The sequence below is a fragment of the Python bivittatus genome, unplaced genomic scaffold, assembly GCF_059951505.1.
Source record: "Python bivittatus isolate LINGU-HERP-01145 unplaced genomic scaffold, Pbiv_v1 ctg000220_np1212, whole genome shotgun sequence".
Classification (NCBI taxonomy): domain Eukaryota; kingdom Metazoa; phylum Chordata; class Lepidosauria; order Squamata; family Pythonidae; genus Python; species Python bivittatus.
The window spans coordinates 28,628,503-28,644,925 of record NW_028277048.1 but is presented as its reverse complement, the minus strand read 5'-3'; the positions used below and the strand labels follow the sequence as shown (position 1 = coordinate 28,644,925).

At 41.2% G+C, this 16,423-nt stretch overlaps 1 long non-coding RNA gene across 1 annotated transcript; it reads right to left on the bottom strand.

The window, feature by feature from the left end:
- Positions 1-588: 588 nt before the first annotated feature.
- On the bottom strand, positions 589-15,655 carry LOC148216314 (uncharacterized). Its single transcript, XR_015795772.1, has 4 exons — positions 15,605-15,655; positions 13,309-13,412; positions 4,669-4,739; positions 589-1,923 (listed from the first exon to the last, which is right to left on the bottom strand). It is a non-coding gene; the product is annotated as an uncharacterized LOC148216314 (long non-coding RNA).
- Between the last annotated feature and the right edge of the window lie 768 nt (positions 15,656-16,423).

Here is a 16,423-nt window from a genome sequence, read left to right as displayed (position 1 = left end):
TTTAAGACATTTGGACTTCAACTCCCAGAATTCTCCAGGCAATTGGCTGGGGAATTCTGGGAGTTGAAGTCCACGTCTTAAAGTTGCCAAGGTTGAGAAACACTGCGCTATAGTAACAGAATCATGCAAGTCTGTCCATATTCCCTCTTAAAACCCAGGAAGTCAGGGAGGAGCGAGTCTGAGTCTCTTTTTCATACCCTCCTGGCCTTAATGCATGCTTCTTCTGCAGCTGCTGTTTTTCTAACAGCTTCTGGCTGCTTTCTCCAAGGTCATCTCCATGGCTCCCTACAAATATTGAGGATACTCAGACCAACAGACTTCACCTCATACTAATGGATAACCACTCCCAGAGGCTTCATATATTTGTTAAACAGCAATGAGGAGGGAGTCAAGCTTGGTTGCACCCCACAACAGTAGTCGCAAGCTGAACTACTCTTCTCCCATTGTTACTGATTGAAATTGCCCACTAAGGTAGGAGTGGAATCACTGTAAAAAGATACCCGACTCCTGACCCTTACAGACGATCCAATAGGAAACTATGGTCAATGGTATCAAAAGAAAGAATGTTAAACCTGGAAACAAGTGCAGTTAGGCATTCAAGGTTTATTGTAAAACTAAAAATGAATGAAGCCATTGTGAAAGAATTCCATGTATATATACACTATGTATTGAATGCAAGCCATATTTCTAATGTAATCAAGGTTCAAATTCTTGTGCACTATGTAACAGGTCTGAAGCCAGTCTTTTGGATAGGAAGGATGGCTTCCACCTTTCCCTTGTTTTGGCCATTTGTTTCTGGCTTTGTGAAAACTAGCCCTCACAACAGGACTCTGAAGATCATCTTAAGAGTACAGTGAGGAACTTAGAGAAGAAGCAATCCTTCAGGTACTCTTTTCCCTGAGATGTTAATATCAGCATTTTGAATTAGGACTAGAGATGAACTAGGAGCCGGTGAAAATTATATAAAACTGGAAGAATAAATGCACTTGCTGCATTAGTTGGAACTAACTGAAATTTGGAAATCATCTTCAAGGGCAGCCTTTTCAGTCATCTAACTGAAACGTTATCAGGGTATAGCTTAAGTGGCCAGACTATCTATATCCAAATAGGGAAATAGCCTAGGTTGGTGAGAGGTGTGAAGACATGTAAGTCTCTAATTAGAGGAACAATCTAGGAACTCTTCCAAATTACAAGCTGAATCCTTCAGGGGGAATGCAACTCAGTTCAGAACAGGTTGAACACCACTCACTTAGGCAGCTAATCCATCCCCTTTAGTTATTTATTTAATTTATATGGCTGCCTATCTCACACAAGTCACTCTGGGCAGCTTACAAAATTAAAACAAACAACCCCCGGTGCCCAAGGAAACCACTGACTCCACTCACTGACAACAACGGTGGAGCTCAACCACCCAGTCACCCAGTATCTCTGTCTTCTTTGGATTAAACTTCAGTTTACTTCTCCTCCTCTAGTGCATTAGTGCAGCCATGGGCTGAATAAGCTTTTTTACTACCTTGCTTTGTTCTAATTAAAAAGAGAGTGAGGTGCGTGTCATCAGCAAACTGAAGACGTGCCATTTTAAACCTCTGGATCTCCACCAGCAGTTTCATGTATATGGTAGATAAAGAAATGAAACTTATGGAACCCCCCAATGTAAATGCCACTGGGTTGATTTCTCCCCAGCTATACTTTCTGGAGGCAATTATCCAGATATGAACAGAACTACTGCACAATAGTTTTACTCACACCTAATTCAGGCCACTTTATCTGAATCAGGATTCTTAATCATTTACCAAAAGTGACTCTTGCATTAAAAGCATATAGAACCAGGGTATTACTAGGCTGGAATGATGATTCTGATTCCATCTTCCTTGTGCTGTAATCTCTGAGTCAGAAGCTAACAGTCTTAACTTTGCAGGTTACCTGTAAAAAATTTTTTCTTCAATAAAAATTATGTAATGAACAATATGTACATATTATATACAATGAACAATTACATATATAATGAACAATTCACAAACAGTAATACAGTATTCTACAGACGAAACAGAAATTTGCATAACACTAATGTGAGAATTTATTAACACATCTTCAAATGTTTTGGAAGTCTCTTAAGACCTGGCTCTGTTCCCAGGCCTGGGGTTAGGATGCTTGTGGTGCCCCTGGTGATTTTTTTTTCTGGATGTTATTTACGTGGCTTTGCCCAGGCAGTCATGTTCCTTTTAAAATTATATATTCTTTTAAATATTGTAAGCTGCTCAGAGTCTTTTTGGAGTCAGGCGGCCTTGAAATCCAATAAATAAAGTAAAAATAAATAAAAATAAACCTTGAACCAAGAGTGCTTGCAAATCTGGAATGCAATTCTATTTACCAGGAGTGGGCAGTTCCTGAATCTTTTCTTGGCAGTCTTTGGAAATCCCTCAACTAGAACTCCTGAATATCACTCATGTTATTTCTTCCTATTTTCAAGTCGGAGGGCTCTTCCTCCTGGCCACATTATTGTGCATTCCTATCATCTATGAGCTGGCAGAAAAATACGCAGGCACAATTTGTGCTGCCCTGATGACCAAGCTTAACATATTTCAGTAGTGACGCTTTCGAGTGGTCCTATCTGTACAGCTTGGTTTGGGAGAACTTAATGGCAACAGCTGATAGATTCCTGTTTTTCTTTCCAAACCCTAACCCTAGCAGGAAAAAAAATACCACCAATGTCTCTGCTTAAGGTGTGGAGTGGTGGGCTTGTGTGAGTGTGTGCAACTGCCTGGGGTAGAGGCTTTATTAGCCACTTTTCAACCAGCCCACCTGGGAGGTTGCCAGTGTGGAGGTGCTCTATGCCAGTATCCTGTAACTCTGGCTATTTCTGAGTGTAGGTCTACTGATCTTCTGGAGACCCCAGTGACATCAAAAATGATAAAGGTCTGCCAGAAGGCTAGTAGATAGTTTTACCCTTCTCCCAGTCACTTGACTAGGTGGGGAAACTGGCAGAACTCTTGTAAATTTCACTCTGCTCCCAAATATCTCAAATTCCTAAGTACTGCAAGGAAATAGCAGTTCTGGCTGTGAGTGGCCAGTCAGCAACTATCAAGGTATCTCACAGAGTATGCAAAATGGCACTCCCTTCTTCCAAAAATAATAAGACCAGTAGAAAGCACAGCCATCAAAACTCTTTCTTGGCAAAAACAGTAAAAACCCCTAATGCACATATTTGGGACAGAACAAGAAATATATCTCTTTCTTAGTTCAAATCAAAGAGCAGCCCTTGTTTTTTTACAGACAGGCTTACCACTGACCATGTGTTTAATAAATATCTAGTGTTCTTCCAGAAGTCCAGCATACCAGTGCAGATAAAGAGCTCACATAATGTCTGAAGAGTAGGTCAGGCATTATGCAGGCAGATGCCTCTGAAGAAGCCAGATGTCTTCTCCCTAGCAGCCCAAGCCAAAATAGCCATGAAGAGTAGTGACCAGAGGAAAGGGGGTGCACACAGCAGCTTCAATAGACCAATAGATTCTCAGCAGATGCCAGCCCTTGACTGCATCTACCTCAAGATCATGAATGAGACATCCTAGATTGTACATATATGAAAATTTGTCTTGGGAGAAGATGGAAAACACTGAACTGGAACAGTTATGGAAAATTTTAGGCTGCTTCTGCAGTGGGCTGTGGTGAGACAATGGCTGCATCATAAGGACATGTCCTCAAGAAAAAAAGGTGGGGTGTCTTTGGGCAGTGGTTAGTGGAATGAGCGGATGAGCCCAAAAACACACAAAACCAGGGTGTTGGCTTATTATTGTCTTAACATAAAAATGGGAAAACTCAACTTCCAGTGTTTTAAATAAGAAATTAGAACAGACACAGAAATCTTGCTGCACCTATGTGCGTGATATGGCTCCATCAACTTTGCATTATTGTTCTACCCACTCTGGCTCTTAGATCATGAAAAAGTGTTAAGAGCAATCTCTGGACACCAAATGTTGCCCATCCTTGCTTTATGGATTTGCTTGGGAGAAAGTTCCAATGAACGCAACAGGATTTACTTCTGAATGGACCTGTGTACAGGTGCCCTCTTAGACTTAGAGTATCTTCCTGCTTTCCCCTTGCCAGTGTCCATTGATGTTGGATGGAGAATGACAGAAATGCTCATTATAAACCACAAATATACTAAACTCTTCCATCTCTTAATATAAACAATGGGAGCAATCTTCTTTCCTCTCTATTTCTACCCTGCCATGCAACAACAAGGCAGGATTTTAATAATTGTTGGAGCATTCTGCCCAAGCACTGTTTGCTGTACCGCTCTAAATTACACGGGATCCCAATTTTTGTGACTATTGATAAGTGGACCACACCAATACAGCTCAAGGCAAATTTACAGCAATGTCAGATGGGAATAGGAATAGGTTATTCAGTATTTAAAGTTGTATCAGTGAGGAAAACTTTCCCAAGTTCCATGTTCCCCCACCCTTCACCAAAACGTTGCTACATTTATTTGTTTTTACTGAGGAAATGGTGGCATAATTACTGAGGTGACACCAGCATAAGAAACTGGCTTTTCAACTGCCAAGAAACAAGTACTCATGAGAAGTTGTAATTTCTGGCCAAGATTGAAAGCAAACAAGGAAATCAAATAATTGTAGAAAGCTTTACATTGAATGAAAAAGGCCTCACCTTCAATCTTTCTCTCTTTCTCCCAGGCACGTGCGCATGGCACGGGGCCATTCTTACGGAGCCATTCTTGTCTTGTGAGCAACAAACACAGTATTAATACAGGGCTTGCACGTTACTGTTCATTATGGCAGAACACTAGCATGATAAATTTAAATTTACAGGTCCAAGGGAAGACCCTTTAATTTACTGGGAAATGACAAGGCGTCTGTGGCCAATGTGTGTAAAATTTACTCTTTTCTACCTGAGTTACATACCATTGGATATTTACTTTGTGTCTGAGGATGTATTTACCATTCATTCAGTGTCACAACCGATCAAAGGAGCTTACTCAGGTTCGGATGTGCTAGTCTCTCACTCTTCTAAATATGAAACTTTCCTGACTTTAAAAGGAAAAAAAATATATTTCCAAATGTTTGACAAAGAAGCACATTCCTGGAAACACAGAGACAAGTATTTAAGGCTAAATGAGGACATGTGGTTTGGGGGCAAAAAGTAATTGAGAATTGTGAGGAAACTTTAGAATGTTTTTCATTGTTCATACACAAACTGGTCAAATTTTGAAAAACAAAAGGATTAACCAACCTCTTGATTATTATTTATATTTACTCTGAGAATGTGAGTTAAACAATTCAAAAGCTAATTACAGGACATCTTTAAAACTGAATTATTTTCAGTAATATGCAAATGAGAATTATTACTCCATCCCTTTCTCTGTACTCTACTCTCTGTCTGCAAAAACAGGCAGATGCGGTTAACTGTGCCTTCTCTGGGTCATGGATAAAGAAAGACTGATAATAGGCATAGGGATGTAAGAACCATCCGAGATCTAGTTTCTGCATTTAGAGGAAATACAGATAAATATCTGAACAAATGCAATAAGCAGTAATTGTTTTAATTATGCACTTGATTTTTTAATTTTTTAATTTATTTTTATTTATATATCAAATTTGTCACCACCCATCTCATTGAAACGACTCTGGGCGGTTTACAAAACAGTTAAAATCAATTAAAATTACAAAATTACAATCTACTATTAATAAAGAGAAGATAAATACATCCAAGAATAAGTGGCAGTCACTCAGGGAGCATCATCAAGGTGCCAGCCATCCCCAGTATTGATTAAAATTCTTATCGCTCCATGCAAACTGGCAAAGCCAGGTCTTTAATCCTTTTTGGAAGGCCAGGAGGGTAGGGGCCTGCTGCACCTCTGCGGGGAGAATGTTCCAAAGGGCGGGGGCAACGGCAGAGAAGGCTCTCCTCTTGGGCCCCACCAGCTGACATTCTCTCACTGACACGGTCTGCAACATGCCCTCTTTGCCTGACTGGGTGGGATGGGTTGATGTGACGGGGGTGAGACTCTCCCTCAGGTAACCTGGACCCATGCCATGCAGGGCTTTAAAGGTGATAACCAACACTTTGAATTGGACCCAGAAGCAGACTGGGACCCAATGCAGCTCATGCAGTAAAGATGTTATATGTTCCGTTTTTGGGGCACTCAAAATTGTCTGTGTGGCCACATTTTGAACCAGCTGTAGCTTTCAGATACTCTTCAAAGATAGTCCCACGTAGGGCACATTGCAATAGTCTAGCTGAGAGATGACCAGGGCATGAGTGACTGAATGGAGAGCCTCCTGATCCAGGAAAGGGCGTAACTGGCATACCACATGAAGGTGGGCAAAGGCCCTCCTGGCCACGACTGCCACCTGCTCCTCGAGCAGGAGTTGTGAATCCAGGAGGACCCCCAGACCCCCAGGTCCGTCGGGGGCAGTGCAACCCCATCCAAAACCAAAGATGGTAAATCCTTGGATACATGGGGCCTCCAATCCACAGCTACTCTGTCTTACCAGGGTTCAGCTGAAGCCTCCTGCACCCCATCCAGACCCCCACAGCCTCCAAGCACCACGAAAGTGTTGTCACGGCATCACTCACCTCACCCGGATGGAGATGTATAACTGGGTATCATCTGCATATTGATACCTCATCCCATAGTGATGGATGATCTCACCCAGTGGTTTCATATAGGCGTTAAAAAGGAGGAGAGAGAGTACTGAACCCTGGCGCACCCTACAAAGGAGGGGCTGCGAACTGGACCTCTCACCCCCAATCAGCACCAATTGGGATTGACCTTGGAGGAAAGAAGAGAACCAGCGCAAAACTCTGCTGCCCACTCCCAACTCCCCAAGTCAACCCAAAAGGTTACCATGGTCAATGGTATCAAAAGCCGCTGAGAAGTCAAGAAGAGCAAGGAAGGATGCACTACCCCCATCCTGCTCCTCCAGAGATCATCCATGAGTGCGACCAATGCCGTTTCCAATTGATGACTTTCTGGCAGCTATCTTACTTATTAAAACGTGTACCAGGAAATCTACTGTTCAGATGTCTGACATTATTATACTATACTGGGTCTCAATATACTCTAGATTTTGAATACAAAACATAGATAGCACTTGGCAACTATTAAGAACCCCAAACATTATTTTTCTTATGCTACAGTATATTTGGAAAGTATTCAGACCCCCTTCACTTTTTTCAATTTTGTTATGTTGCAGCCTGATACTACAATTGTTCAAATTCATTTTTTCTCATTAATCTACACTCAGTACCCCATAATGACAAAGTGAAAACAGAACTTTAGAAATGTCTGTAAATTTATTAAAAAGAAAAAACTGAAATATCACATTGGCATAAGTATTCAGACCCTTTGCAACAACGCTTGAAATTTAGCTCAGGTGCCTCCCATTTCTCTTGATTGTTGCTGAGCTGTTTCTACACCTTGGCTGGAGTCCACCTGTGGTAAATTAAATTGATTGGACATGATTTGGAAAGGCACACACCTCTCTATAGAAGGGCTCACAGCTGACAATGCATACTGTACCAGAGCAAAAGTCATGAGGTCAAAAGAACTACCTACAGAGCTCAGAGACAGGATTACTGCAAGGCACAGATCTGGGGAAGGCTACAAAAAAAAAATCTGCTGTACTTAAGGTTCCCAAGAGCACAGTTGCCTCCATAATTCTCAAATGGAAGAAGTTTGGCACAACCAGGACTCTTCCAAGAGCTGCTCGCCTGGCCAAACTGAGCAATCAGGGGAGAAGAGCCTTGGTAAGAGAGGTGACCAAGAACCCAATGGTCACTCTGACTGAGCTCCAGAGATCCTGTGTGGAGATGGGACAAAGTTGCAGAAGGACAACCATCACTGCAGCTCTCCACCGATCTGGGCTTTCTGGCAGAGTGGCTAGACGGAAGCCTCTCCTCAGTGCAAAACACATGAAAGCCCGCTTGGAGTTTGCAAAAAAGCACCTGAAGGACTCTCAGACTGTGAGGAACAAGATTCTCTGGTCTGATGAAACCAAGATCGAACTGTTTGGCCTCAATTCTAAACGTTATGTGTGGAGGAAACCAGGCACCACTCATCACCTGCCCAATACCATCCCAACAGTGAAGCATGGTGGTGGCAGCATCATGCTGTGGGGGTCTTTTTCAGCAGCAGGGACTGGGAGACTGGTCAGGGTTGAGGGAAAGCTGAATGGAGCAAAGGACAGAGATATCCTCAATGAAAACCTGTTCCACAGTGCTTGGGACCTCAGACTGGGCTGAAGGTTCACCTTCCAACATGCAATGATCCTAAGCAAACAGCCAAGACAACACAGGAATGGCTTAGGAACAACTCTGTGAATGTCCTAGAGTGGCCCAGCCAGAGCCCTGACTTGAACCCTATTGAACATCTCTGGAGAGACCTGGAAATGGCTGTCCACCGACAGTCCCCATCCAACCTGATTGAGCTTGAGAGGATTTGCAAAGAAGAATGGCAGAAAATCCCCCAATCCAGGTGTGCAAAATTTGTTGTGTCATACCGAAAAAGACTTGAGGCTGTAATTGCTGCCAAAGGTGCTTCAACAAAGTACTGAGTAAAGGGTCTGAATACTTATGCCAATGTGACATTTCAGTTTTTCCTTTTTAATAAATGTACAGACATTTCTAAACTTCTGTTTTCACTTTGTCATTATGGGGTACTGAGTGTAGATTAATGAGGAAAAAAATGAATTTGAACAATCGTAGTAACAGGCTGCAACGTAACAAAATTGAAAAAAGTGAAGGGGGTCTGAATACTTTCCAAATGCACTGTATATTAGAGGTATATATGCATGTGTATGTACACACATGTATTTGTAGTTACAGTTTCCCCAACCAAGCCTCTTAAAGTTGATATTGATATTGATTTTTCTTCTTTTGTTTGGCTGTATTCACCTGGAGTTGCTATGGTGATTGTGGTAGCTTCGAAATTGATTAAATAAACCAACAAACTTCTGGATGCAGAGCCTGGTAAAAGTAGGTTGAGCAAGTTTGGAGTAAGAAAGGAGTTTCTGGAGCAGCATAGAGCTGAGGGTCTCTCTTGGTTCCAGAGCTAGCCTGACTATGGAGCTAAACTATAGGAGCAACTCTGGAGCTTGGGCTGGCAAAACCAGAGTATTTCTAACCTATCCATGGCCTGTTTGTCTGTGACTGAACTATTTTAATAGTTTCTTCTTAGGGACTGTAAACCTGATCCAAAATGCCATATCTTAATTAACTTTGGTTTAGATTCTGCAACATATTCTGTCTGAGGGTTCCTTCAAAAAGTGTTCTGGAAACTTTCTAAGGGAAAATGCAATGGCCAGACTCTTATCTGGAGTGCATTTTAAAGACTCTGTTTCACCAATTTTGAACCAATTACACTGGCTTCCCATTCGTTCCTGAGCTCACAGGTGTGGCGTTTGACTTCTACAGCCCTAAATGGCTTTAGTGGAATCTTCTCCCATATGTGTACATGTCCATGACTTCTTTAGTCATGAAATATCTATCCTGACTTAATAAAAAATGGACCCTAGGCAGTTGACACCTATGCCTTTCAGCAAAAGCCTGCTGTATGTCTCACGAGCTGGATTGTAGGGACAAAGGCTATGGAAAACTCTTCCAAAGGAGATCAAATTAGTTTTATTGCTCCTGAGTTTTTAGACACACAGTAAAAATTGTATTCTACCGAAACCTTGATGGGCTTTAATGGATTTAAATATTGCTCTGGTTTCTTTTCAGAAATGATTTGCTCGTTTTACTGACAATTATATTATTGCATTTTCAAAAATGTGTACATTGCTTTCAAAATCAGTGAATAAAAAAACAATCTTCCCTTTTGAAGAGACACGCACAACACAAAAGGCATGATATGCATATGCCATTTTTTTCTATTTGGCCTACAGAAACTCCCAAACTTAAACATATATATTAGATAAAGTATTCTTCAAGCCAAACTTGAGTCCAGGTGACTCCATGGGCACACCCATGTTGCTTTCTTGGTACCAATATGGAAGAAAGATATTTGCTTCTGTTTCTTGGGATATTTTCCCCCCCAGTCTAACCAACAGCCCTGGGATTTCCTGGAGGTTTTCTATCCAAGTGTTTGTGATTTGACCCTATTTAGCTTTTTCAAGACATACCAAGCTCACCTAGATGTTCCATTGTTATCATGATTTGATGAAGTTTTGCCACTTTTATGTGTCAAATCAGTTCATTAAATTGAACTGACAAATTGATGCTATTTTTCAGTTGAACTGTTTTTAGTTTTCTCTGGACTTTTGAAATGACCCTATTCACATGATCAAATTAACTACACTACTGGAACAGAGTAAGTTCAGATGTTCAATTTGACAGTCCAATTTTTCAAACCAGTTTGGTAGATCAGAGCACACAGAATTGCAGAGGCCCAGTGTATATTGCCTACAGGCATGTTGAGATTCCTTACCAATGTTGGCTTAGAGTAGGTCCATATGTAGGAGTCTGATTTCCTTCCATTATTTCTGATGAACTTTGCATTATCAGCAAGTGTTCCATTCTCTTCAGAATGGAAGAGGCTTTTAAAAGTTTTTTTGGGTGGAGTTCTGAGGGTTTGCTTTGTTTTTCTAACAATCCTAAGCCTATTTTAGGACTTATGTAACTGATGTCTAATGTGGGTCCTATGGAGTTAGACTGAAATAAAACTTGCAGGATTTTGAGTTTTAAAATTTCTTTAGTTAAAACCACATAATATAACATCTTAACAAACAGGAAATTAAACACATATGATCTAAATCAACCCAACTAGTTCAAACCAAAAATCATTCTTTGTCCAAAGATTTTGTTTCAACTTTATGGTCAATCAAATGCTTCTTTGGCTCCTCAGTATGCACAGAACAAGACAGTGACAACTGGTAAATTAGGATTTGCAGCTTGAAGTCAGAGGCCTAATTCAAGGTTATGAACACAAGGAATCATTATATAGCTTCCCAACAGAAGGACACTAATGCTTTTACCCCAAGGTTCCCTTAACAGTGACTCCACCTTCATAGACTAGTAAATGAAGGCTACATTTAAATGACTTTTTTTCCTGTTTGTCTCAAAATGTCATTGACTTGGCTCAGAGGGTCCCTGAAGGCACAAAAGCTAATTTTGAGATGCATGTGGCACTGGGTTTTGAGTTGCCCATTTGTACTTTAGTCCACATTTAGGTGGGATTTTATGTGAGCACTGGTGATTTTAAATATTGCCCCTTTACATCCCAATTAAGTCTACTTTTAAAATGTGGCACAGATATGTTTGCCATTTTATTTTCTGGTGTTGCTACCCCAGTTTTTCTAACAAGAGGCAATCTGCTTCTGCTAAATTGAGGCGGGGTGGGGGGTGGGGTGGGAAGCCTGCCTTTCTAGCATTGGGATTAAATACGAAGTGAGTATCTGTAGAAGCAGACTTTGTCAGCTTCTATTTGAAAACATAACAGATTTTAACAAAATAAGTAATAAATGCAGCATCCCTCTAAATTGTAGAATAAAAAATGAAAGCAAAAGCATCAGTCCTGAACAATGTAGGTGACTATACCTGCATACCTTCCTGGGATTGCATGGCTACTGTGTGACCCCAAGGATGCTACTTCTTTAAGACAGCATTGACAGGTGTGACATCCCCTCTGAAGCACCTTTTCTGTTGCAGATTTTAAAGTGCTGTACATCCCTAATTTTGTTAAGTCACAGAACTTACTGGTTGGCTTGAGATTCAGACCAACACATGCATGTGCTTTTTTACTGATTTTTTTTTTTTTTAACAAGGGGCCTTTCCCCACTGCCAATTAATCTGAGTCAACAAAAACTGTACCAGCATAACATTTGCTATCCCTTTTGCCAATCCCTATCCTGCATCTAATGCCTATGTTTTGGCTCACTGTGGAATAGTGATGTCTTTATTTTAGGTGTGCCGGATATGTTAAGCGATGTATTAAACTCTCTGGCTTTGCTGCCCAATCTTTTTCAGAAGGTTACCAGCTAGTGGAAAACCATCCTCACATCCCAACACAGATGCAAGGATGGGGAAAAGATACGGCTCGGGGGGATGTCTAGTTTTGACAGGTGGGCTGACCCTGCAAAAGAGGGTGCTCCCTCTGGCAAAAGAGGAGAGGGCAAGTCTATTCGGCAGCTCTTCTGCTGCTCAGTGGGCTTGCAGAGCTTTAAAAAAAAAAAAAAGAACCAGGCTTTCTTGCTTTCAGGAATGCAGCTCTTTTAGTACCAGGTACCTTGGGAAGTCTGATGAACAGCTGTTCAGCAAGCATGTGGAGTTTAAAAGTTTTGACAGAGTCATAATCTCCTATTTCCAAGAGAACGTGGCTCTTTCAAAAGCAGGATACTCTGCAACTCTTTCTGCAGGGAGGGAGGGAGGGAGGGAGGGAGGGAGGAGAAAAGAATGGTGGTGGTGGAAAGTTGTCAGAAACTGTGCATGTCTTCAAGTGGTCAGTAGGTGATGGGCTGATCCTGCCCCCCGTGGATCACCTGACAGGGTTGCCAACAGGATGGCTGGCAAAGCACATCAAATCTGACACATCTTAAGACTGCTCCTGGTTGCTGTTGGTTTAAGGGGAAAGACTTTGGCATGGTGGAGAAGAATGTAAGGCTGTCTCATGAATGGGCCAAAGATGTCACGAAGGAAACATCATGGGGATATAGCAGAAAAAAAAAAATGTTACCAGGGCATGTTTGTTCTGTGGTTGAATGCAAAAACGGAAACGCCATTGAAGCTGACAAAAGCAGCTTACTCCACTAAAGCCTAAAATAGCTAAATGCAATAAAACATGGATGTACAAAATGCATCTAACTGAAACAACTGCGTATGGAAGAAGAAGCAGTGTTACCACCATAATGAAAAAGATTTAGCGAGTGCCCTAACCACTAGGTAGTCACTGCCTTCTTTGATCTGTACCAAATCTGGAGCTGGTGTAGTTTAATTCCTTCCTGCTGATTTGCAACTGGGCAGGGGAAAATGGAAATGCTATGTCAGTCTGTAACTGAGCACTCTGACATTTTAGTATGCTGTCTCCTTTCTCTCACATACACACATACATGCATACAACAGTAGGTAAAATATTCCTGATTAATAACCTATTCACTATTTATATAAAGAAGGCTGAACTATAATTCACAAAAGCTGATGGGAAAATGCATGTCTCTTCACTATAAAAACTTTAGCTATGAAGAGAAATTGCAAACATTATGGCTCACTCTGAATTTATACAATCAGAGAAATAAAAGCTGAGAGACAACAGAAACATCAGGAAATATATGTTTAAAAAAAGAAAACAATCACCTTAATTTCAGTTAGCTTCTCTTGATTTTTCTTTGTTCAATGATACAATTATTCTTCTGCTGTCCAGTCTCAGTGTTGTGGACTTTGCACTTTCAGATTTTGTTCTTTGTTGACCCAGTAAGCATGAATTGTCAAGCCAAGAAAAGAAGGGCCGTAGTTAGCCATATTTATTTTCAGGGCTACCCAGCACCTTTTCACTCAGTTCTACAAGAAAATCCATTACACCCTTCAACTCGGCCAGTTCATGCATAGACGTGTCCCTCTTTACTTCAACAAAATACTGCATAACATAGATTCATGTAGTCAAGATGGCTGTAATGAACTATCAGAAGCTATACTGTTAACCATTAAATACCAGCTGCTGTGGACTTCCAGTGGAAAAGGGCAAGTATCTTCATCATGTCCTGCTTGAATTCATCTCAAATCTGGTTGGTCTATATGGGGAAAAGGATACTAAATTGTTTAACGTTCTCATCTCTGAGTCTTAGGGAACATAAAAATAATGTGCTTGTGCTTATCTTCAGGGTCATCTAGAATTGGCCATTGTTCTTAGCGGGACAGCTGGATGGACAGAGGGATGGATGAAGGGATGGATATAAACATACATGTACACAGACACATTCTCAAACAAGTTGTTCTTACGTATTTTCCCTTATATACTTACAACAAATTTAGAAAGACCTCACTAATGAGCGAGGACATTAATATAACAGTGGCCAGGAGTTCAAGTTAGTGCCATATACAAATGGTCTGATTCTAAATTGACAGCAGCTGTAAAACCTGAGAGTAAGATAACAAAAATGGCAAAAATTCCTCACTCTACTAAGCGACTAGAGATGGATGATGAGACACCCTCAAACAGGTTTTCCTCCAACACCTCCTCACATCATTCCAATCCCAAAGATAACTTCTGCAATCATACAAGGAAGTTCTGGGATTGAGAACCAGAAGAGATAGGGCCAAATCTACCAATATCCAAACTGAGGTGACTGTCTAGGATGCGCTGTGCTGACAAGAAGGCAGTATTGGGGTTTCTCCTAAATAGATCAGAACCTTTTGGCCCTTGCTTCAAATATGACAGAAGATAATGTCTAAGGTCAATGCTTTAAGAGTCAGCTATCAGTCCAGCCAGCTCTTGCACGTGGAATGGAATAGGGTCTACTGTCTCAGACAGAAAAATATCTTGAGTCAGCTCAGAAAGGGGAGACTTGGTCTGGCTGTGTGGGATTGGTGTACAAGAAAAGACAGGTTTACAGTATGTGTATAACAGAGAGGAAATGGTGATAAACAGACAACTGGTCATCTCCAAAGACAGTGGCTGGGTTCCCATGGTGCACTAATAGTTTGCTTAACTACAATTTAATAAGCCATAATACCCAAAACTACTTAAGACACTAGGCCATAATTCCCCACCCACGATAGCTGGGCTAATACAACACAATAAATCTAAACAACTTGTACTATGGTTGGGGTATGTGTTATGTGAAAACAGGCTATAATCAGCACTGTATGCTAAGCACTCTTGGAGCAAAGGTCCAACTGGAAAGTAAAGCTTGTAACTAAATTATTACACAGAAGCAGAGATCCAGACAGGCCAGAGTAACTTTCCAACTTTGAGGCCCCTTGCCACAATAAGTTTTTTTTTTTTTTTTAAGAGAAGTAAAAACAAAACAGTGAGATGTAAATTCAGTATATTAAAAGAGAAAAATCAGCTAATGTCCAAATATGAAAGACTTTTTGAGTCCTAGGCCAAATATTGCTCCTTTCCCCTTCAGTCTTGCATAGACGTAAATTCTGCAGTTGGGTTCAAAAGACAGACGCACAGGATGCCTATGTAGGTTTATAATAATCTGTACATGGGAGACATAGATATTTCTTCTCCAAAAGTTAATTTTCCACAGGCATTTACTAGCAACTCTTTGGGTAGAATACAAAATTATAGAAATGGAATAACACTATTTATAATGGAAGGGTTGTTATGACAGCTATAATTACGACTGGACAACCTTCCACAAATGAAAAGTACCACATAAATGAAAACTTGTCAAAATATACAAACTCTAAGACGGCATGGAGGTTAACCCAGCATAACGATTCCTCCTGGTTGTCTCCAAGGTGTGCTAATTGGGCGTTTCAAAAATTAAGCCCAATTTTAAGAAAAGGTCTTCAAAAGCCATCTCTGAGGTCGAGTCCTCCCCAGTGCCTGGGTCTGCCCTCCCCCATGCTAAAATCGAGACGCATCACTTCTCGCAAAAACGTGGCCGAAGGTACAAGTTTGCTTATAAACCTGTATTACCTGGAGTTGCAAACGGGGCCTCCTTTCTAGCTCTCCCGTTCTGGCTCGCCCTGGATTCTTTCTAACCCGAGTCCTGACCCTTTTCTCTTCTCAGCCATCCCTCCTCCCCCCCTCAACAAGAGGATGCTCTCTTCAGATCTCTCCCATCGCTCTCCTTTCCCGCCCTCGGCTGGAGGTGCAAACAACCCCGGAGCCGCTCTGTCTGCTTGCAGAGCTCTCCGTTTAAAGAAACAGACGCACATTTCTCACTAAGAACAGTTAAGTAAACAATAATATTTTTTTAACACAGAGAGTAACTCAGCATTCGCAGCGTGCAGTCAATGTGTCTAGTAAACCCCAAACTAATTTTAGTCGACTGGCATCTAGGGGAGAGGTGGCTTCCCTCTTCCCCTCCCCACTCTTTAATTTACATTTGTGAAAACTTGTGGCTGCAAATATTTGCTAGTCTGGGGCAAACAGGAGGCAAAGAAGCAGGTTTAAAAATAGCCTGATTTCAGGAGGGGAGAGACTGTCTCTAGTGCCAATGAGCATCATTCAGTCTGCTGAAGTTAGGACTGAACTGCTATCAGTGGCAAAATCATTTGTTGCTTTTCAGGGGGTTAAAAGTACAAGATAGGCGGGTTAAATCTCATTCACTTTCCTAGAGCCAAAGGAAAAAAAAAAGAAGCCAAAAATGGCTTAGGCAAAAATCAGTACACCTGAGGAATCACATGCTTAACCAAGGGTGGGAATAAATACACATATCTCGCACCAAACCCCACTCTTACAATTTTGGTAGCGCTTTAGAATACAAAACTGCACATGCTCTATTGTCTTAGA